Below are 23844 nucleotides of genomic sequence, written 5' to 3'. Positions count from 1 at the left end.
GCTGTCACATATGCAGCCTGTTGCTGGTCAGAATGTCGATAGGTGATGTAGTAGAGAACCACCATAGTAGAGGCATTTCCAAGAAAGCATGCCTAAAAGTGGTTTCCTTATACATTGTTTCAATGTCGTAGATAGGTTTTAGGAAACTGCTACTTTAAGTAAGGACTTCCTGCGCAAGAGTATGGCTCATGGTGGTGGTTCCTGAAATATTACTTGTCTATTCTATGTAAACATTTTAAGAATTACAGGCATGTCATATCATAATCACATAAATCAAGGAAAATACTACAACTGTTCTAGTATGCAATGCTGCAGACCCAAATCAAACTTCTACCCTATATAGTCATATGCTCTACTTGAGATGTATGTTGCCTGTCCATTTAAAGTCTGGCTCTCATCATACGAGTATTAAGTCGGAAACTGTAAAAAACACTCACAATAAGCTAACACACAAACCCGCAGCACTCCATCTGTTTGAATGTTGAATATTATAATCAATGAAGCACCAAAAATTGAAAAAGATACTTTTAAAGCATACTTGCTTTCTTAATACTTGCTAAGACTAACAAATTTACAGTGCAATCCTATACATGTCTACTCAAAAATAAGGCTCATTGAATTTAGTGGAACCTACTCTCAGGAAAGAGGGTATGGGATTACTGCTTGATCAATGGTGTGCTTGATGTGAAAAATGAATCATTTAGGGAACACTACCTGCAAATAAAGTTGCTATCCAATACCTTGGGAAAAAATATAATTTACAACTTGGCAGACATGTTCCCGTGGTCCAAAATCCTAAATAATGAAGTGGAACTGCACCCAGTGTCCCAACCCCAACATACACAAGCTCATGTGCTCATGAACACAGAGTTCATAAACACATGGATGTTGGGAACATGGACAACAGGCACTATGCTATTTTCTCTCTGTGCATCCATTGCACATAGTGTCATAACCCTGCAAACAGGGATAAAACCCTTCAGATAACCTGAAGTGTGTCAGAAAACATACATGATAGCCAATACAGGGTCCAATCCTATCCTACTTTCCCACACCGATGCAGCCACAGTGCATTCCTGAGGTCAACAAACATGACCATACCTTGAGAAGGCTTCCATGATTGTTTCCCCATCACAGAATGCAGTACACACCCCAATGACATGGCTGCATCAGCACTAGAAAATTGGATAGGACTGAGCACACAGCTGCATCAAATTTTCCCCGCTGCAACATTAGAGCCCCCCAAAATTCATGCCTGTGGATGGATTTCTGAGAATGCGCAGAATTTGTGTGAGATATGCAGGGGAAGGGAAATACACCAGAAATCAAGAGGTACACTTTCTGTTACCTTGCAGAAAGTGATTCTGCCCAGTTTGAGAATTTTTTTTTTGTCCCTTGCACCACATTCCACATTGTTCTAGGGTTCAGAAATAGCAGTCTGTAGGGCTGAGGGTACCACAATGGAAAGGAAAGTCCTTTCTGTGAGTGACTCTTTATTGCTGCATGTTTGGATACACTTCATATGTTTACAATAGATGTTTGCTTAGTTGATTTTATTTTAAGATCAATCTAGTGAGTGAAACTGATACCACTAAAAATTAATAGTAAGGAACACTTGAGTAGCGATTTCTGAAAAGTTAAACCTATTATAGAAAGTTATCTACTTTTCCCAAGCTTGCAAATTTTTAGTATTTTCCATTTGAGTTTAGATAATCCTGAAAAGTAAGGACTAGACTAAGAATGAATGTTCATGCTGTTTACTCTCCTGTGAAAATGCTGTCAAAGAAGAAACAACTTCTCTCATGAGAGATCTTATTTCCTACCGAAGTAAGATCTAGTAGACTCAATATGAGAAATTCTTGCAAATGATTTTAAGATTGTAAGCTAGATATATTTATTATGTTAAAGTTTATATAGTTTTCCAACTTGTTTTCTGCTGAATTATTGATAGATATTTACCAGTGACAACTAAAAGGGCCCAACATGCAACATTTTCTGCGATAAAGAACAGCTATCTCAGGGTAGGATTATGAGCTTTTGGTTGATTACAGAACAATTTAAAATTAGTCAGCCATGTAATTACAATGCAATACATCATTGAAGTATAGTAAGTACGCTAGTTACAAGCTACATTTTTATTTTACTGCCCAGGAAGAAAAAACTTTCAATATGGTTTTTTGTTCCCTTAAAAGTATTTCAACTATTATTAAGGAAGAATAAGCCTTTTCTGATGCAGTCAGTTGCAATTTATCCTCATGGAAAAAAAAATCAACAAAACAGTGTGGACGTAGGCAGAGGTTACAAGAAGAATATGACTGGTCTTAAAGAACTTATTTCTTTCCAGTAAATAGCAGACGTGTGAGGAGGCCCAATCCACATTTGAATTGGGATTTTGGCATGGGATGGAATAAGGCTTCACCCTTTGTCAATGGTATCATTCCAATCAAATCAACCCCCCCCCCTTTCCTGGATGAGAATCTCCCATTCATGTGAATAACATGACCTAGACCAAACTAAAACTTTAGTGAAGAGAATGATAGAAATTGGGACTACAGGTGTGCACCACTTGACAGGGATATGTTCTCCTATCCTCATTGTTATGCAATTAGGTCATTAAGTGAACATTCAGTTCAATTTATTGCCTTTGTTGTGTAAGACACTCCCTGCCAGACACTAGCTGGTTGCACAGGCTACTGGAGATAGATTGCCTCTTCTTTGCATAAAGAGCCTCTCTGTTGTGTTAAAAGACACTCCGCTGCAGGCTATGGGAGACATGATTGACGTATTAAGAACATCTTTATTGAGCTTTAACCACCGTCATATGTGGTCTGTCTTTAAGCAAACCGTTGTTAAGTGGCAGGTGTCTTTATATTGAAGTTACCATTTCCCATGCTGTGATTCCAATAAGCATCATCCTCCACTCCCCAAGCCCATGTTGCTATATAGGAGAGGGAAAACCCAGCAAATCACATGATTCTCATATGTGTCGTTTGGTTGGACCCAGACCCACAGTTTGGGAACTGATGGATTATCTAATCACCACTTGCTTCACTGCAAAGGATGGCAAAAAGGCGTGCCTTGAGTTACACAGATACTGCATGGATAATCACATAATTATTGATATTACATAAACCACTCTGAGAACAGCTATTCAACCAGATAAGTATTCTTATTAATAATAATAGTATCACTTTCCTTAAAGGCCAAATGTTGTACAAAATTGCAGATAAACTCTCCATTAAAACAGCTCCCAATATTAATTGGATATCCTAATATTACAAGTAGAACAGATACTATACTTTATCTTAGCCAAAAGGCCAAGAATGCATCCAGAGATGTAAAGTGTTACCTTTTCCTAAAAATTCTAACAAATGTAGTTATAATTGTAAAGAAGTTATTCAACGATATCAGAAAGATGCATTTCATGCAAAATATTTAAGACACAAAATGCAGAAAAGGCCAAAATTTAGGTTGTCTTTTCTGTCCCACACACAAGGACATATGCAGTCCAGGTAGCCAAACAGCTTCCCACACACACAGGTCTAACAGCTTTGTAAGGCAGGTCAGTATTATTTTCAATTGCAAATGGAGCAGGCTGAGAGGTAGTGATCACTCTATATAAAGGCCACCTGGCAAATATATGACCCATGTGAGACTTGAACAGGGAAATTCTCTGCTCACCTTCTAGACCATAAAGGCCAAGAAAGCAAGCAATTTCAATTTACCAGTACTTTTGTCAGAATTATACAACAGCTAAGAAGCAGGAGAGAGATGTCTTTTTGTTAACAGGTTAAATTTTTATAGAAAATGTTGCAGAACAAGGTCCACACAGAGCCTCACAAAAATCAATTTTAGCGTAAGATTTCCAGAGTAGTACTAGCACTGTATGAACCCAGCAATGTTTTTTTAAAATATTTTATTTTAGCAGTCCATTTTAAAAGCACTCAGTCACTCCAATATGTCAGCTTATTCCAGAGAATGATCTTCTGCAAATCAGCTTAACTGAGACGCAGCAGAAAGAATGGGAAGGAAATCACCTGGGATTTTTTCTTCAAGAGGAAGGCAACATTGCAACAACAGCAGTGGATTATCAACATATGAAACACAAAGCAGGATTATTTTAAGAAGAGACAATAATAACAATGTCATGACAAAATGGAAGAGGAACAATTAACAAGTAGCATGTGGCAACTGGAGTGTAACATCTCTGAGAACTCTGCTCCTTAATTTATTAACAGTATTTATATATTATTAACAGTATTTATATACCGCTTTTCAACTAAAAGTTCACAAAGCGGTTTACAGAGAAAATCAAATATCTAATGGCTCCCTGTCCCAAAAGGGCTCACAATCTAAAAAGATGCAAAAGAACACCAGCAGACAGTCACTAGAAAAGACACTTGCTGGGGTGAGGTGGGCTAGTTACTCTCCCCCTGCTATAAAGAGGAGCACCCACTTGAAAGCCTGCCTCTTACCCAGTTAGCAGGGGTAACTGCTTTAATTTAAGCAATTAAAGATAGCAATATCACAGTCTGTAGTACAAGGACCAACAAAAGCACCTGCAGTTTTTGAGACCATGGGGAAAAAAATGATTTCAAAGTTTGGGGAAGAGTCCTGTTTCCCTTCATGCTGCAGCTGTAGTAAACAATATAGGCAATTCAGGTTGGATAGGCACATAGGCTACAGCAGTGGCTAGAGAAGAGATTCTGGTCCGAGTGATGCTATTTTCCTCTTGACAGCCTACCTTTCACTGTCCAGCTTTGTGGCGGGCAAGACAAAAGGATGCAGCAATGCTTTAACTGAGCTGCTATAACTTTCAGTTCCAGCAATATCATTTCATTCATTTCTCAACTGAACACACCTAGCCCAACACCAACATCCCATTTCCTCATAATGGTCAGTCAGATGCTTCAGTAGAAGAGATGAAGACCTACCGTTACTCTTCTCCCACTGCTGCTCCTCAGGAACTGGTGATCACAGAATGCACCTTCATACCTGGATGCAGTACACAAGCCTGTTCTCCACAAACTCGTCTAATCCCTTTTTAAAGTCATCTGTGGAATTCACTACCACATGAGTTATGTATTGTGCAAAGTTATATTTCCTTTCGTTCATCCTAAATGTTCCAGTTTAATTGGCCAACATCTGGTTCTAGTGTAGCAGGAGCGGCCAAAAAATTTCTCTCCACTCATTCCATACCCAGAACAATTGTATAGGTCTCTTAGGAGCCTATAAGCCCAGCGTTGTAGGAGCTTCCCTATAAAGGAAGGTACTTCGGCACCTTGATAATTTTAGTTACCTTCTTCAGTCCCCATCTAAATCCTTTTATATCCAAATCCAGGTAGACATACTAATACACCTTCCTTTATTAGTCAATTACAGTAAAGTTGAGAAAAATTAGACACTTTTTGTATAAAACTGAGAAGTGCAGTATGTGGTAAACATCTATCAAAGACACAGCTAACTGTCAGTATCAGATGCCAAAAAGCTTTTCAATTGGGTCTAAGACTTGCTTAACAGCAGCCTTGGATATTAAAGAGTGTCGCAACTGCCTTACATCAACAGATTACAACTCCTCATACAGCCATTATGGAAGAGGAAGAAGTTTTCCTTCGGAAGGAAGAAAGTGCTGAATGCGCCATTCCAAAATGGAACTTTATTCCAAAATTAAACAGAGCCAATGGATCAGAAATGTGGTTGTTCAAAATTGGGATGATGTCTTTGCTCTTTCAGCAAGTCCTCTGTGGAAATAAATTATGAGGGTTTAGAATCCATGTACTACCTTGCTGGATCAAGGCAGACATTCATCTAGCTCAGTATTTCTCAACATTTGTCCCCTGCCTAACCACTTCACACGGTCTACACATTCGAAGTACCATCAGGATATATTATACAGGATATGATATGATTGATATTATGAGGTTAACAAGAAGAGGAACAAGATTAGAAGATATGTATTGATTGATTAGATATATTGATATATGATTGCCTGAACCCTTCAACGGTATGTTTTTGTGTTTTTTGTGCATGTTGTGTATTGAGTTTGTGTTAGTTATGTGTTTGTTTACATTTGTTGTTTGTTTTTATTTTAGAAAATAATTTAAAAAATTTTAAAAAAGAAGTACCATCAGAACAGGTGATGATGTCATCGCCAATTACTTCTGGACTGGGAAAGTAACTGGCAACGACACAATGTGACAAACACCAGTAAGAGGCAGAAGGGAGGGCTTTCCCCAAGCACAGGAAAAGCACATGCTGAAGCTCTGCCTGCTGAGTTGAGCCTCCTAATTTTGCTTGTTGAGTTGCATTGCTGATCTTGCTGCCAGTCAAACAGATGCTACACTTAGGGCGCAATCCTAACCCACTTTCCAGCACCGACATAAGGGCTATGCAGCTCGGAGATAGGAGAACAAACATTCCCTTACTTTGAGGAGACCTCTGTGAGTGCCACCCACCTGCAGGATGCAGCAGACGCCCCACTGCAACAGCTATGCCAGTGCTGGAAAGTTGGTTAGGATTTGGACCTTAGTACTTCTGTCATTTCCCTTCTTTGTGCAAGTGCTGTATATGTGTTTGTATAGGACTCAGTGGATTTGTTACTGTATAGTGGATGCTTTGTCTAAAACAATTTCCCCTTAACAAGTCATCAAGAGTAAGGGAGACATTTCATAGCCCACCCAGGGGCTCACCTCCAGCACTATTTCAGATGACTGTAACACCATGGCTTCTGTAACTGGAACACTGATACTTCCCAGCCTCTTTCCATTCGCTTCCCCCAGTTCCTCTCTTCCTCCATTTCTTCCATCTACTTCAAACTCCCCAGTTCCCCTGCCCCCCCCTAGTTTCCCTACATCCTGCTTTCTCTCTCCTGCCCTTGTTTGTGCCCTCATGCACCCACTTCCACTTGTAAGGTCTTCCTCTTCTTCCTTTCCTCTACCTGGAAACCATACAATTAAGGCCTAGTCGAATGACTGACCACTGAAAATATTACATTGCTTTTTATTACTGATTTTTACACTTCCCATTACTCCACAATAAAAGTTATTCATTGTAGTACCTTTAAACTCATCTACTTCTTTCTTGCATGCAATTCATCACTGCACTCAATGTCTGCATACCAATTAGATTTCCCACATGTGCACATTACACCAGGGACAGCTACACCCTCTCAATGCCCAATCTCTAATACAATTTGGCTGTCCTGCCTATGTGTGCAGGTGTGCCTTTGTACACCTGCCACACACTCCAGGGGGGGAGGGTACAGCAAGAGAATAGGAGGGCCCCACTCACCCACCCGTCCAATCTCTGTATCTATGGAGAGGACAAGTGACTAAGCACATGCCTTTCATGGACAGGGAGAGAGAATCACCCCAGAGTTAACTCCCTCTACTTACCAGGACTGCAGCACATAGCCTCCTTCCTTCATGCTGCTTCTGGTTTAAATGGAGCAGAGTATGCTGGTTTCACCATTCTATTCAAATTGGAGTAGCACCGAGGAAGGAGGCTGCACATCACACTCCTGTTAAGTTAAAGGAAGGAATGATTAGGCTAAAAGGGGTGGGTTCCAGATCACCTCTCCCTGCCCAGTTGGTGCTTTGTAAGCACCAGGTGGGTACTGAGAAGTCATCTGGACTGCCACAGCAGCTTTTATTCTTCCCCCATGTCTTCCTCCAGTAGTGCTGGAAGCAAAAGGGGGCCACTGCTGCCACAATCTTCTGATTCACTCTCAGCAAGCTAGAAGAGGATTAAAGCCCCATCAGAGCGGGGAGGGCTGGTGAGGGCAGTGGGCCAATGGACTGGCAGCTCACCATGTTATCACCCCTTCAACTTTGCCACTCCACTTAAAGTTGTTTCTTGGTAAAGTTGGTCCTGTGTTACATGTAACTTAAAGCACGCCCAGTATCAATTGTCTGTTTCACTGCTTTTTATAACTCATATTTTTCACACTGCATGAACAAATTACTTAGTAATGTCTACACTGGATACTTATTATATTGTAAATAAATAAGCAGAAGTATTCAAAAATGGTGTTATTTTTACTCAGAAGTAAGCCCAACGTGTTCAGTAACACCCAAGCTGCAATCCTATTCTTATTCACTGTAAACAAAGACCTCTATAAATAAGGTTATTAATAAATATATAGAAAACCACAAGACTTTGACTACAGCCAATGAAATAATGCTCTGCATGATAGATTTGACACTAAAGAAATGGAACCCTATCACTGACACATTTTGGAGCAGCCCTAGGCTTACAGCCATCATGGCCTAAATTTCCTACCCTAGGGAGATGGGACAATGGAAATCAATATTTACATCATTTGTGCTCCAGCCAGGATGAATGATGCATTATTATAATTTAATGTAAGGACATCTGCCAAACATTCTTAGCTGTATGCAAGAGAAACCCAGGGCTTTCAAAAGGCTTGGTTTTTAACTAAATGCACCAAGAATTGCAGCCAAAGAATCACACTGCTACAAAGAACATTACTTCCAGAAGTATTCATGATTTGGCAAAACATGTGGGGAAAAAAATATACATCATCAACAAATTGTAAAGGTACAAGCTTATTGCCAAGGATTTAAATTGGTTTGATGTCTTCTGAAACTGATACAGTTCATAGCTGCTGGACAAAGATAGGGGGTGAACATACCACTTTAGAACCTTCTCTGTAGAAATACTCAAAAAATGTTTTCGTCACAAATTCACCCCCTACCTTTTCAGTATTTTGATCACTGCTTGTGCAATTCAGCAATGTAACTCATAAATTCTGCTCTCATCAACCTGTCAACTAATACAATTATATCCCTGCCATAAAGTTGTTCAGTAATTCAAGACAACCTAACATTTTCATTTCTGTGAACACTCTTACAACTGTAACTGAACCTTTTTTCAAAAGGCTGTTATTAAAACCGATAGTCATGCATTAAGGTAATTTAAAATCAAGTTGGATAGCTGCTTTAATGTTTTTGCTATTCAGAATACTTTTGCATAGTGCATAATAAGATGATTTTAAATCAACAGCATCTACAACTGCAAAGTTTTCCCCCTCTCCTGAGTCCTGCTGTAAGTTTATTCTATTTCTACTGTAATGAAGACATCCTGGATGTTTTCTATTACATCACCCAACATCTTATACCAAAACTACAATTGTGTATACTTACCTGGGAATAAGCCCCACTGAACATAGTGGTCTCATTTCTGAGTAGTCATGCTTAGAATTGTGTAGCTAGTTCATTTGAATGCCGGTAAGAAAGCCAACACTCATGTCATTGATTTTGTAGAAAGGAAAAGTTTGTAGATTTTCTGCCAATAAAACAATAAAAATAAAACAATAAAAAAAAATCACAATAAAAAAATGCAAAACTCTGTCTTCCTCTATAGTAGCAGTACTTAACATCCATGTTGTCCTTCTCCCATTGCTTTCCCATCCATGCTTTCAGTTGAAATCAATTAATTACGCTAGATAATTCTAAGACAAGACAACAAGTTCTCTTTCAGTCTTTAAGCAGTAACAGGAATGAAGGGCAGAAAAAATACCACTCTTTTTAAAGAGGAAGTTCCCTACAAAAATCACAATCAAACTGAAAACCTACTGGGTCATTTTATAAAAAGACCGCAGTTCATGAATTGGTGTGTCATTGCAAGTAGCAAGAAAACACGCATTTAAGAGTATCACATTAATTTTGTCAACCAGAAACTCCCAAATAAGATTAGACAGCACGAAAAAATGCAAACTGGCATTACACCTTGTACGAACTCTACAAGAGAATAGCAACTAATATAAAATTTGAGAGTCAGTTGGTCATTTAAACCATGATATGTGATAGCCTGCTCTATTTCCAGTTCACATGCTGATGCATCTTTAAAAAGCTTACAAGATTCTCAAATGCTACCACTTTGTCTAATCATAGTTGAACTGAATTTTTTCTCTGCATTTTAACCATTTTGAAAGTGTGTCTACTTGTGTCTTTCAGAAGCCTTGTGTCTACTCTGAACACACATCCATGCATTAGGGAAAAAGCAATGTACTTTCAGTTACACCTTTCATATGTCTCTGCATCCCCTGTTAACAGTAATCTCCAATGAGGGTAGCCATTTGCAAAGTCTTTTTTAATGCACCTTGGAACAGGGCATCTTGAGAAAAGGTCTTCAGTATAGGTGCCGCCATTTTGAAAGAACTTCAAAATCTTCATAAGTTTCACCCCACCCCATTGGAAACAGAAAAGTTTCAAAGATGCCAAAAATAGTTGAGAAATGGCAGTAGGAGATTGAATAAGTTGTGTAAATGAATTTGCTGTACTCCATTTGTGGTCAAAAGATCACTCCAGAGGTTCTCCATTCAATCCTCAGATCCCTCACTTGAATTCCTGTAGAGTAGCTGCCAATCACCTTCAACAATATAAGCCTAGATGGACCAGTGATCTGATTCAAGATACAGCAACATCATATATGACCCGAGTGTGCAGCTTTCTTATCAGATATTAAATGAATTGTAAGGAAGAATAGTTAGTTTTATCTTATCCATACTGCAGTAGAAACTCAAGGTACCTGGGCAAACCTAACACAACATATAAATCTTTGTTTTGCCTGAGTGACACACAAGTTTTCTAGAAGTAAAGCTATAGTGTTTCATTCCCATTATGAAATGTACCCTGATTTGACGGCTTAAAGGGAGACAGAAAACACAGCAGACAAGGTAGCAACAATTCTCTCCTCTACCCCATTCAAGGGTTTCTATGTGAAGTGTTTGCTGTATCAGTGACTGAACAATTAAAATAAAAAACCACATTAAGAGTCCAATCCTATCTAACTTTCCAGCACTTTCCCTTACCTTTTCCCTCAAGGTAAGGGAAAAAAATATTCTCTAACACTGAGGAGGCCTCTATGACTGCCCCCCCCCCCCAGGATGCAGCTCTCACCCTGTTGGCACACTTGCATCAGCATTGGAAAACTGGATAGGATTGGGCCCTAAGTCTCTCTATATTTAGTATTACTCAGTAGGACGGAAATTCCAAGAAAATCAAGCAGTGTCAAGATACAGCATATAAGAACAGAGATAAATAAATACATTCTGCAAGTGTTATGCTGTTGTACAAACTGCTCAATAAATAGAACTCTGGTCATCCTGAAATTCACATTAAAATTCACATTAAAAGATTGTAGGACTAGGAAATTTTTTTTTTTAAATCACAAAGCAAACTCAGGCAGCAAGAATCTTTGACACAGGATGTTGTGCCCCACATTAGAGTTCTAGAATTAACAAATTACTATATTGGGGTCTCTTGTTACAAGGACCTTTTCAAGTCCTGAAATTGATTAAAATCAAATCATCTCTCTCATAGATGTATAGAACAAAAGCAAAAGATTTCTTTGTATCTTGTTTTCAGTCATGAACCACAGAGAAAGGCAGTTTTTGTATCTTAAATGAGCCAACCTGGATGTGGTTCATTAAAAAAAAATATACCAAAGTCAGCATAAGATCATACTCTATTAGAAGAAAAAATAGAAAAATTGTACTTCAAAAAACAACCTGAGGATCTTTATGATGCTAATTAAAATTGATTTGGCAAATGCAAGAACATAGTTTGAGAGAATGAACTCTTTGTTCTTTTATTTAGTCTGCCTAACCTCTCAAAGCATTTAATTCTAATTAGATACAGCCAGAGAATTGAACTGGCAGGAAGAGTCATTGACATTTCATTAATGTCTGGTGCTCCATTACACTGCAGAAGAAACCCAAAGTAATAGCACTTAAGCCATACCTTCTTTGAGCATTTAAATGAGCTATTAAATGCAGTTAAGGTGTTTTTGAAAAGTATGTCAAGTCTATGGATAAAGCAGAAAAACTTCCGAGATGTTTAAACTTTTTCATTAGCCTCTTGTCTCCACATGAATTTGTGTATCACTATCCCAGTAATAGGATGCTCATATCTAAATTCACAGGATGCATCCTGCTTGGAACAAGCCAAAAAAACGCTCACAGAATTGGAATTTTTTATCTCCCCATAGCAGTGCACTAAAGGCTTTTCTGAAGCTTGGAAAAGGGCACAGGAAGCTGCAGGATTGTTTATCCTCAACCCCAAATGGGTGGGTGGTGTTATTGGTTTGTGCCCTACCAATGGTGCAATGAATAACTCTAGAGACCAGTTACTTCAGTTATGAACTTCTCAGTTTAGTTTAGCCAAACAGTTTGAAGGCAGATAAGATTTTGTGCGGCTCTTATTTAAAACACACACATTTATTTTGTGCCACTAATGATTTTGTTTACTTCAAGTCAAGTAGCTCCCCAGATGCGGCTTTTCTTCCCAAGTTCAGATGTGCTATGCAAGCAAGATGTAATTGCTCATGACATTTTCCAAGCAACCATAGCCAAGCAAATCTTCTTCCAAGCCAGTCTGTGCAGGTGGGGAGGAGACTGCTCCATCAATTAGTATGGCATTCCTCATGCCCTGTCAGATCAAACGCTTCCTGCCATCACTCAGTTACGAAGTCTGATCATGACTGCCCTGAGTCATGCTCCTCATCCAGCATCACATGCACATGTATTCAACTGTCTCATGCAAAATACATTTAAATTTTTTTTAAAAGTCAGGTCATTCTCTCTGCCTTTTATTTTCAATAAATTCTTTTTCTTTTAACTCTTTCCTGTCTTTTGAAGTCACCTTTCTGTTTGCCCCAGTCCTCCTGCACCCCTGGCTACATGCTACAACATAGTTTTGGGGGGGACGGGGACATATCCAGTAACTGGAAGAATGTCTCTCTATGCTGCCACCGCAAAGACAAAGCCAGAATGTTTAACACTTTAGTCCTAACCAGGGCAGGTTTAGAGTGAGAGAGGATCCCAACCCCGATCACCACTACAACTAGATTTCCACATTCACCGTTGCACTAATGTATCATTTGTTTCCTGGAGGGATACCACAGTCAAAAGTGCAAGCAATATTATGATGGATTATGGGGGCAGATAAGCAGAAGAACAAGGGAGGGAACAAATGATAGGCATGAATGACTGGAAATTAGATTAGATAATCTGCATGTACCTTCTTGGTTTGTTATTCTAGAAAACAATAGTGCTTTACAGTTGGCATGTTTTCCTGCTTAAACAGTTCTCCCGAAGCTAGCTAAAAATTCAAGTGCATTGGTGAAAGCAATGTAGTGAGAATAGTCAGTTTGAATAATGGATTAAAGTGATGGATTCTGTAATGATTAAAGTAATGGATTTTGTAGGACGTATGGAATACATACTGTCATTTCTGAGCAATGTCATTTGTGAGCATTAACTAACACATATTTAATGGTGAATTACACAACTGAGCTACAATTCTTTTTCACAGCTTTTTCACAAGAATCTGAGATCACATTTAATACTACTTACTTGATAAAACTTTAAAACAATCGTAATGAGTGGACACTCCACATTAACTCAACTCTTTAGTCGGGATAACATTATGAAGAGACAATTTTTCCATCCTACGACTGCTAATAAAACTCCTTACAGGAACATTAATCTTTTCACCTCTGTAAAGTCTCATTATGCATTAGTAATAAGTCCTGAAGTTAAAAACCTTGGTGTTCTTTAGAAAAATCCACAAAAAAGAATAAAGTCATTTAAACAAACACCTAGAAGTTGACATGATGAATGAAACATCTAAGCAACCACTTACAATTTAAGAGATTCTCATCACATTTTAATTAAAATACTAGATCACACAATTTTTCAAATATCTCATTTACTTTCACTGAACCCACATGGTACAATGAACGTTGCACTGAATTTAGACTTTAAGATTACCACTTGGCCATGAAGTTCGCTATAGTTCAGTCTATTCCTCTCTCATCAGAAATGAGTTTCTCTGTCCCGAGTTCTTTGAAGGAAGGATGGGTTCAAAGTGTGTTATATAACAAAGCGCTCTTGATGAAAAAATTTTAGAAAATTAAGAACAATAAAGGCAATAATTTTGATAATTCTGGAGACAAAAGTCCTACAGCAATGACCATTCTCAGAAGATATACGTCTGTACTTACTGCGCTCTTGTAGTGCAAGAATCTATAGGACTGGGAGAGGCAAGAGCTGTGAGCTTCTCAAACGACAAAGGCATTTATAGTATTAGTATTTCATTTAATCAAAACGTACATAAATATGAGCAGGTGATGTTAAAATGAGCAGCTTGGTGAGGCTCTTGTACCAAACTGTGACAATAAGAAGACGCTAAAATGATGTAAAGAAATGTTACATACTTTATGATTCACTTCGTACCTGAAATGCAGCATGAGATTATTTTGCTGTAGAATCTGTGTACAGCAGGCAAATAAGACTGCATGTCATGTTTCATATATGGTCATGTAAAAACTTTTTCATCCAAAAAGAAAAAAAATGAATAGCTTCACATACGAAAAACAGCATTGCACAAACAGCAGTCATCCTCCTTGCTTGTTCAACAGGAAAGCTTCTGTTTTTATTAGGGATATGCCTAATCCATAACTGGGTAACATTTGTACTTGGGTTTCCTCATCAGGAAATTACAAAACTATCCGCACCTTCTTTACAATTGAAGTCAGAATGCTTGGATTGCAAAGTCATAGTTTTGACAAGTCTCCAGAAGGATTCAAAAGGTCAAGAAGTATGCCTCTCCTGTTGAAATCAGCTAACAAGTCAGTCCTGGTTCAGACAATATGTCCTTGTGGGAAGAAATGAAGGTACTTTACAATAGCCAGTAAAGGTTCAGTAAAGCACAAGCAAGCCTGAACTTAATTTAACCTTGATTAATCATCAGAAAGTGCACTTTCTGCATTGTAAGACTTGTAACCCACCTCAAGAAAGGGGATATATTATATCAGTACTCTATAAATTCCCTATAGATTTTCATTCAACACAAGAGGTGATGCTGACCTACAAATGCATTTATTTAAAAACCTTTCTATCCTGTTTTTCCTCCCATAACCAGACACCCAAGGCAGCTCACAACAGATACGTTAAAAATAAAAAAAAAAAACACTTACACACCCCACACACACAATGAAGGTAGCAGCACACAAAATAATCAAGCTCTCAACAAAGCAAATCACAAAAAACCAGAAAAGCTAAACAAGACAAAAAGTGAAACCTTAAAGCAGGAAAACTAACAGAAAAGAAAAGCTCCCACTGTAAAGCTAATAGAGAGGTTTTACATGACCAATATTTTATTTTGGTTTAATTCAATATTGGAGGAGACACACACCTAAACATTCGTACATGATGCTAGATGACTGCCTGGACAGCAAAGGGCCAGTCCAGTGAAGTGACTGTTAAAAGGTTCTTCTAATGGGAAGAGGCCATAGAGCCGTATGTCAGGAAGGCCACATTTTCTATTTTGACCATTGTAATCATCCCCTCTTCCTGAAATCAGTCCATTGAGTTCAATACTCTTAAATTGAGTTTTGCTTACTGCTTGAATGTAAAAGCTGCTTTCACACCTCCAAAATGTAGATAAGGTGTTTCAGCTTCAAATCCAGTTGGAACAGCACACTGTATTTGTTGTCTTTTGACACCAGCACCTCCTGAATTTAGAAGAGGAACCTTTGGTAAACATTTCATACCTCCAACAGCTCTCACCAACCTGATGATTAAGCAAGCAACTCCATGAGCAACTCAACCACTGGTCAAACTAGCTACTGCACCAAGGGCAGTCAATTGTTAAGGCAGAACACAACATGGAATCCTCAACAGCAGAGGATCACCTGATTGAGTCACTCTACCCAAGAATTCCATAAGATTCTATAAGGCAAAAACATGAAAACCCTTGAGTTTGGAACCTCATGTTGCTTATTCCATTGGGGGCACAATCCTAACCAGGTCTACTCAGAAGTAAGTCCTATTTTGTTCAGTGGGCTGTACTCTCAGGAAAGTGTGGTTAGGATTGCAGCCTGGGAGTCTTGTCCTTCAGACCAGGCCATTGTTACCTTTTCCCTACCCTGTCATCCCTTCTAGATTGTGAACCTGCTGGTGCCACATCAAGCCACGCACACTCCAGCCTCCATCTGAGAACACCATGCCAGCTGGCACCCAGAACAAAAATATCCCATAACTAGGGTTCCCTCTAATGCTGTCATGTAGCTGCATGAAGCCCTTCCATGGCTGTGCAGTGGAATAACGTCTCCAGATGTTCAGCGTTTACATCATGTGCCATAAGCAACTTCCAGGAGGCTTGATCTCCAGGGTGTGCAGAGCTGTTCCAAGCTGTGCAGCCTGAAGGGTGCCCACAAGCTCCTTTCCAGTCCAGCACTCTCCCCCTCTATCTCAAGTGCTACCAAAGCTGCTGAGGCAGTTAAATTTGTGAGTCACCTCCATCTCTCTCTGCCTCTGCTCTCCATGGCAGAATGCTCCTTTGACTTGTTCCCTTGTAGACTACTGCCTCAACTGCATGTTAAGGGCTTGCTTCATTGAAGTCTTTCTGCCTTCCAGACTCCTCTTTGTCCAGGGAGGGACACATGATCAGCCCTTTGCTGCCATGACTCCTGCAACTCAGTGTTCTCAAGTCATGTAAAAGGATGACAGGAAACTATGTTCTGTGGCATACACTCATCAAGGACCCGGAAAATCCCCACTATCTTGTCATTGTCACAGGTGAAGTCAGACTGACTGCATACTCAGCATTGGTTATCTATCTTTCCTGTTTGTTTGTTGTGTGTGTGTTTACTGTGTGTGTATGGGAGAGAAAGACCTTTTCTGCATTTGCATGAGGCCCAAGATCAGCCTCTGGCTCCTTCCAAAACAAACTCCCTTGACCAATCCAATAAGTCCTCAGAAAAAGGAGAATTTCTCATTCTAGTTCACTCCCATTTTGGAGGCAGGTCAAGAGCACTGGATTTGTTCTTTTCATTTCCATTAGTCTGTTGTTCATTTTTCCTTCATCTCCCTTTTTCCAACCCCAAAACCTTCCCTTTCTTCCCACAGGTTCCTCTGGGAAATCCAGTTAATCTCCTATATTCCTTCTCCCATCCCCATGTTCCCCCCCCCCCTTGGTTCTGACCCTTCTCCCTCAAAGGAGTTCACCAGGACTAAACTGTTGTGTGTTTGCTATAAATTTACTCTGTCTAGATTAGAGGAAGTAAGAATTTGCTAACTGGTTAGATACATATTAGACTCCTTTTTGGTTTTGACAACTTTAGTCAAAATTTGTGCAGCTTTCACCATCTACCTCCATTAAGAAATACCCAGCTCCTACAAACTACATTTGCTGATAAGTTGGTTAAAAAACTTTTTGACAATTTTGACTTTACTTAAATGTTGCAACATTACATAACAATTACTAGTAATGGATATGTAGCTTACTCTGAGAAAACCGATTTTTATCATTGTGAATAACTTGTACCAATGCTATATCAATAACATATATATTAGGATGATTTGGACCCAAAACTTGTAGGATAAATATGACCGAGTTCTGTCTGAAGGGAGAGATTAATCATCACAACTTTATATTTGACAAATTGCACAGCAAATAAGTCTCCAAGCATAATGGTTAATACACGCTTGAATGTAAAAAACATTAGTAAGGCAGCAGGATGTATTCTCGGTCTGAAAAGGACCTCAGGGCAATCTAAAATGTGTCTTTCCATTAAGTGATTAGTTCTTCATATTTGCAGGCAAGAGATTCGCAAAGACGGACACCATAAATATTCCTACCAACTTCCAACAGATCTGAACACTTTCATCACTTTGGGTATCAACTGGTACACTCATGACAAAAGTATGGAAATAAAGTTTATCTCTAGTGTAAAGGAACATAAGGAGTCCTATTTTTCATTTCTGCACCAAACAGCCATATTTCATATTTACGGAAGTGTTTTGCATTTCTAAACAAGAATATACTGTCTGGTAGTAACAGCAGCCAATGTATTTCTAGGCATTCTTCTCATTAAAAATGAGACTACCTACCAAACACCATGACAATTTCAGCTGTGTAAGAAGGGAAAATTGGCAAGGAAGAAAATGCCACTATTGAATCATTAAAGAGAAACCTGGTGCCACATTTTCATTGAAATCTGTGGCAGATGGGACTGCTGTTGTAAATATCTGTAGTCATGATCCCTAGAGCCAAGTCATCATAAACTGCAGGCATATCTCCACTATCCTTTTTATTAATAGCATTCCAACGAGGTTCATGTTTGGAATACAAAATCAGTACAAACACTGCCACATGCAGGGAAGTGTAGAGTTGGGTCTACCACTAAGTTAGGCACACAGAACATTTCATGTTGAATCAGTGGCATATCTATGTGCAATGGGGAAAGATCCCTGTCCAAATCCTGGAGAGCTTCTGCAGAAACAGTACTGACAAAAGTGGTGTGACTCAGGCTGCAATCCTAACCTCACTTTCCTGGGAGTAAGTCCCATTGAACACAATAGGACTTACTTCTGAGTAGACCTGATTAGGATTATGCCCTCAGTGTATAAAGCAGTTTCATAAGCTTATATGTAATTTTCCTGCATCAGAAGCTTCATTATTTCAAGCAGACTGGGTGGCTGCTCAGGAAGCTATCTGAGAAGCTCCACTGAATATTCAGATTTCACAATTTTTTTTTTTTTAGATCATGGCTGGTTCCAAAGGGTGTGAAGCGGGAAGTCTGTAATGCCCATCACCCACTGTTATACAGTGCCATCTCACTTTCCAAACACCCACCATGGTCACATTTGTGTGTCCCATATATTCCAAGTTAGAGAACTGGGGCCTATCCAAAACCTCCTAGTGAAAATATCCTCTGCATTTTTCCTTCTCTACAGGTAAAAGTGCTCCGTGTACTCCTGCCAACTGAACACAATGTAATATGAGAAAACGGTTTATACAGTAGTCCCTCAATATCCACATGGTGTTAGTTCTGCCCCCCCCCCACCCATGGATACCCCGCCCCACCATGGATACCAATGCTCCCAAAAGCCATTCTGGAGTGAGCCAGGTCAAGGCAGGAGGTCGTTTGACCAGGGAAGTGGCTCCATGTAGTGCAGAAAACTGCACTACAAATGCTGCGATTTTGCAGTGTGAAGGCAGGGAAGGCTATTTTCTTACAGATTTTTACTGTGTTAAACACTTTTAAAAGGTGAAATTTGTGGATGGGTCCACTGTACCTAGAAAACATATTTAGTGCTCAGCAGGGGTGCAGCTAGTCTGCACCGGGCGCCACCCTCGGGGGATGACACCACCAGTGACCAAAACTGCTAAAATCGCAATTTGTAGGAATAATACCATCATGTTATATTCAATTCAATGTGTAATTTAGAACAGAATGTAACAAAACAAACTGGAGTGAAATATCTCCATTCTATCAAAGGTTATAACCAAAATCCAGAAAACAAAAATGCAACTGTCTTATGCAACAAAAAGCACAGTTTCCTTTACTCAAAACAGACCAATGAGACTAATAGTTCAAAGAGCCAATGAGATATTATGAAACAATGTGGAACCAATAAGATGTTAGCAAGGTGACATGGGGAGGGGGGGTGACACCAGAGTTAATCCAGTGTTTATGTTTAGGGGGGACATGAGTACTACCTTAACTTTAGAGCCCAGGTCAACCAAGGGGGTAGCTGAACTTTGGCCTTTGTGGCCAAGTTTTCTGGATAGATAGACCTGGGCTCCCATCCAGACTTGGAGCCCTGATTTACCTGCCTGGTAGACCTGGGCTCCCATTCCGACTGCTCTTTGGAGTCATGTCTTCCAGGTGGGTAGACCTGGGCTCCCATTCCAAATGCCCTCTGGAGCCACCTTTCCCAGGTAGATAGACCTGGCTCCTGTTCCAACCATCCTCCGGAGTACTCTTCTAGGCAGACAGACCTGGGCTCCTGTTCAGAATTGAAGCCCAAATCTACCTGCTGGGTAGACCTTGGCTCCTATTCTGACTGGCATCCAATTTCACTCCCTAACCTGGCAGCCACCCTTACCCACTGACAAATTAATTCTGTCATATAGGGGGTGACAAAAATGTATGGGCCCTGGGTGTCAAATGACCTAGCTATGCCACTGGTGCTCAGCTATTTTGGTATGCTAAAATTAGCATGTTAATTACTTTCATTTGTTTTTTTTTCCTTAAAATTCAAACACAAAGGAAGAGAATGCTTGCTAGTTTATTGTCTTGTCTTAAAACATGCAACAGTAGCTCAATAAAAATGCCTAAATAAATCTGATTGACTGTAATCTTTAAACCATATTAAGTGCTTTACTGAATGTTTTTGTACTCAAACATTTCAGTTTGAAAATAATTTGCATTATTTAAATGATTTGAGCATTTACAGAAAATGTAAAATTAACATGGTGCATGTTTTAGTTTTGTTTACTATGTACAAGTCAAACAGGCTAACTATTCCAATACAATTAGGGTACAATAACATTTTCCAGGAAACTTATATTTCTCCATTAGTTAAACCTCATTTCAGCCAGTTTTCCTCTAACTGCTCATCATTTTATTCCTACAAAAAGGAGCCAGGAAGACTTCTATTTAAGATTGGCCACTGCACTCTGTACCTAGGACACACAGCAAGACAAAACCCAAGGAGCAAATTGTCCAGCCACAGCAATACAGCAGCATTCTCTTTTAGCATGAGACAACTGTTCAACATTAAGGAACAAATTCTCTGTCTCTCTGATACACCCCATATAAGCATCCACACTGCAGCTTAGTACTTGCTCCAAGCCTAGCTATAGAAAATGCAAGTGACTAGTTTTGTATCCTCTCTTCCTTGTGCTAAAAGCAACACTGGCCCCTTAATGCTAGGAGACTGTATAGAACATAAAGGAGGTGTGCATATTTGCTTGCCTTAGCTGTATTAGACATAGAGACAGGCCATGCAAATACAGCTGGTTCTGGCTCTTCTACAATTAAAGTACTATACCTGACAGTGGGTCAAGCTTAGGAAAAATAGCTAGGAGAGGAAATCCACTCTGAGTAATTGCATGGCAATGATGCAACCTTAAGAGTCTTAGAAATCCAAGCATCAGTTAAAACGGTTTGAGCTTTAAAAGCTAAGTCTTCTGATCTCCCAAGGTCTCCATCTAACATAAGCAATACTGCTATGATTAACATGACTTCAGAGCACACACACTGAAGAGGGGAAAAAGCACTCATAAGTAAAGCTTTGTTGATTAAGCAATCAGTTAATATTGAATGTCAGTAAAGTCTCATTATCTCACCAAGTTGTCAAGATTAGATCAATATCCATCCATCAACCTGAAAGACTATACTAAGCTTCACATCCAGATTCATGTAACTGATACTGTAATTAAGCTGCAGCCTTAAAGATCCAGAGAGCCGAGCCAATACTGAAGTCTAAGCCCAGTTCTTCAGTTTTAAGGAAGACTTGCACTAGTTCCGCCACTGCGTTTCAAAGCAAAATATGCAAAACAAGTCACAACTTATCTCTTGAAAGATAAACACACTGTGCAGCCCAGCAAACCTATACAGTACTGTACTACATAATTTAGGACGCTTAATACACCTTTCTTACAACAGTGTGGTACCCAAGGTGGCTTAAACATCAAACGAAACAGCAATTAATAAGAATTACCCAAACTATAAAATTACAAAGTTAAAAATCCGCAATTCATCAATATTTCAAAAAAAATGCAAATCTACACTATTATGAACCAATCAGCTCTTTCTTAAAACTCTCAAAAAAATTAATAGACCAACACCTAGAATAAGAATCACGCCATATCACAAGGTTACAAAATGTGGTTGTTCAAGTGAAACAATAAGAGGTTTTGGAAACTTTCTGATTAACACAGCAATGTGCAATATATAATTATGATGGCTTTGATGCCATTTTCATCCTGGTTACAGACTGTGTTTTGTCAATCCTCAGCAATGCACACACCGGCATGGTACATGCTGCACCAATGCTAGTCTTTGCAAAAGTGCTGTAAAGCACTTCACAACAGCATAGCAGTTGACATTCTTTCATGCATTACCAAAAAAAAAACACCCACTTTTTAAAATACTACTAAAAGTGGTCAACAAAAAAGCAAGTGTTTTGGGCTTAGCTTAATAAGAATCAGCAAGCGACACAAATGTTAGGTAAGAGGTTTTCTAAAAGAAAGCTTGTCTTTACTAAGCACAAAGAATACAGTTCTATTTTATTTTTTAATATTGTCAAGAGCTGCATTTCTCTACTAGAATGATATGCAAATAGTTCGCCCATGTTACTGTTCTTGTTCAGTCTACACCTAGTTGGTAATCCATAACTATGACATTTCTCCATAGACTTGAAAGTTCAATAAGTCAGCACAGCCCTGTCTTAAGTCTTTTCAGGAGGAGAAAGTGTCTGCATTACATTGAACAGAGGCACTTATCTCGATTCTGTAGGGGAGAGAAGATCATGACCCTTTTGAGAAAGCTTGTATCAACGTGAATAATGGTAACAGCCAAAATAGCTTCTTGAGTAAAAGAACAGGAGGGATATCCAGTTCACATAAAGGGACAAAAGTCACGGGAAGAAAAAGGAGGCTCTTTGAACACTTCCCTTCATTTATAAATTATTGTATTGCTATTTACACTGTGAATTACACCTGTATCTTATGTAGGTAATAGATTAGATACAGCGCACACATGTTAAATTGTACCAAGATGTTGGATTAAACTACATCTAACAAAGAGGCTAACTAATGCTACTCAGGTACATATATGCAGCATATTAAAAAAACACATCATAAGACAGTTTTTAAAGCCAACACTACTAGTACAGCATTGAGACAAGTAATTAGGTAACAATGGTAAGAGTGCCTTTACAAATTACTATGATTTTTTTCTCTCAAAAAACCCCTTTACAATATTCTTTAAGATGTTTCTCTCTACAGCTATTGTATTGGCAACCTTCAGTCTCGAAAGACTATGGTATCGCGCTCTGAAAGGTGGTTCTGGCACAGCGTCTAGTGTGGCTGAAAAGGCCAATCCGGGAGTGACAATCCCTTCCACACCGGGAGCAAGTGCAGTCTGTCCCTGGTCTGTCTCCCTGGCTATGGGCCTTCCTTCTTTGCCTCTTAGCCTCAGACTGTTGGCAAAGTGTCTCTTCAAACTGGGAAAGGCCATGCTGCACAGCCTGCCTCCAAGCGGGCCGCTCAGAGGCCAGGGTTTCCCACTTGTTGAGGTCCATCCCTAAGGCCTTCAGATCCCTCTTGCAGATGTCCTTGTATCGCAGCTGTGGTCTACCTGTAGGGCGCTTTCCTTGCACAAGTTCTCCATAGAGGAGATCCTTTGGGATCCGGCCATCATCCATTCTCACGACATGACCAAGCCAACGCAGGCGTCTCTGTTTCAGCAGTGAATACATGCTAGGGATTCCAGCACGTTCCAGGACTGTGTTGTTTGGAACTTTGTCCTGCCAGGTGATGCCGAGGATGCGTCGGAGGCAGCGCATGTGGAAAGCGCTCAGTTTCCTCTCCTGTTGTGGGCGAAGAGTCCATGACTCGCTGCAGTACAGAAGTGTACTCAGGACGCAAGCTCTGTAGACCTGGATCTTGGTATGTTCCGTCAGCTTCTTGTTGGACCAGACTCTCTTTGTGAGTCTGGAAAACGTGGTAGCTGCTTTACCGATGCGTTTGTTTAGCTCGGTATCGAGAGAAAGAGTGTCGGAGATCGTTGAGCCAAGGTACACAAAGTCATGGACAACCTCCAGTTCATGTGCAGAGATTGTAATGCAGGGAGGTGAGTCCACATCCTGAACCATGACCTGTGTTTTCTTCAGGCTGATTGTCAGTCCAAAATCTTGGCAGGCCTTGCTAAAACGATCCATGAGCTGCTGGAGATCTTTGGCAGAGTGGGTAGCGATAGCTGCATCGTCGGCAAAGAGGAAGTCACGCAGACATTTCAGCT

At 39.6% G+C, this 23844-nt stretch overlaps 1 protein-coding gene and 1 pseudogene across 1 annotated transcript in view; both read right to left on the bottom strand.

The window, feature by feature from the left end:
• Nucleotides 1-23844, bottom strand: part of CLSTN2 (calsyntenin 2) — a 429960-nt gene that overhangs the window by 391468 nt on the left and 14648 nt on the right. The window lies entirely within an intron of this gene.
• Nucleotides 3227-3329, bottom strand: LOC136647059 (U2 spliceosomal RNA; annotated as a pseudogene).

Source organism: Tiliqua scincoides, chromosome 3, assembly GCF_035046505.1.
Source record: "Tiliqua scincoides isolate rTilSci1 chromosome 3, rTilSci1.hap2, whole genome shotgun sequence".
Classification (NCBI taxonomy): domain Eukaryota; kingdom Metazoa; phylum Chordata; class Lepidosauria; order Squamata; family Scincidae; genus Tiliqua; species Tiliqua scincoides.
Note: the sequence above shows the minus strand (reverse complement) of the source record. Positions and strands in the feature narration are given on the sequence as shown.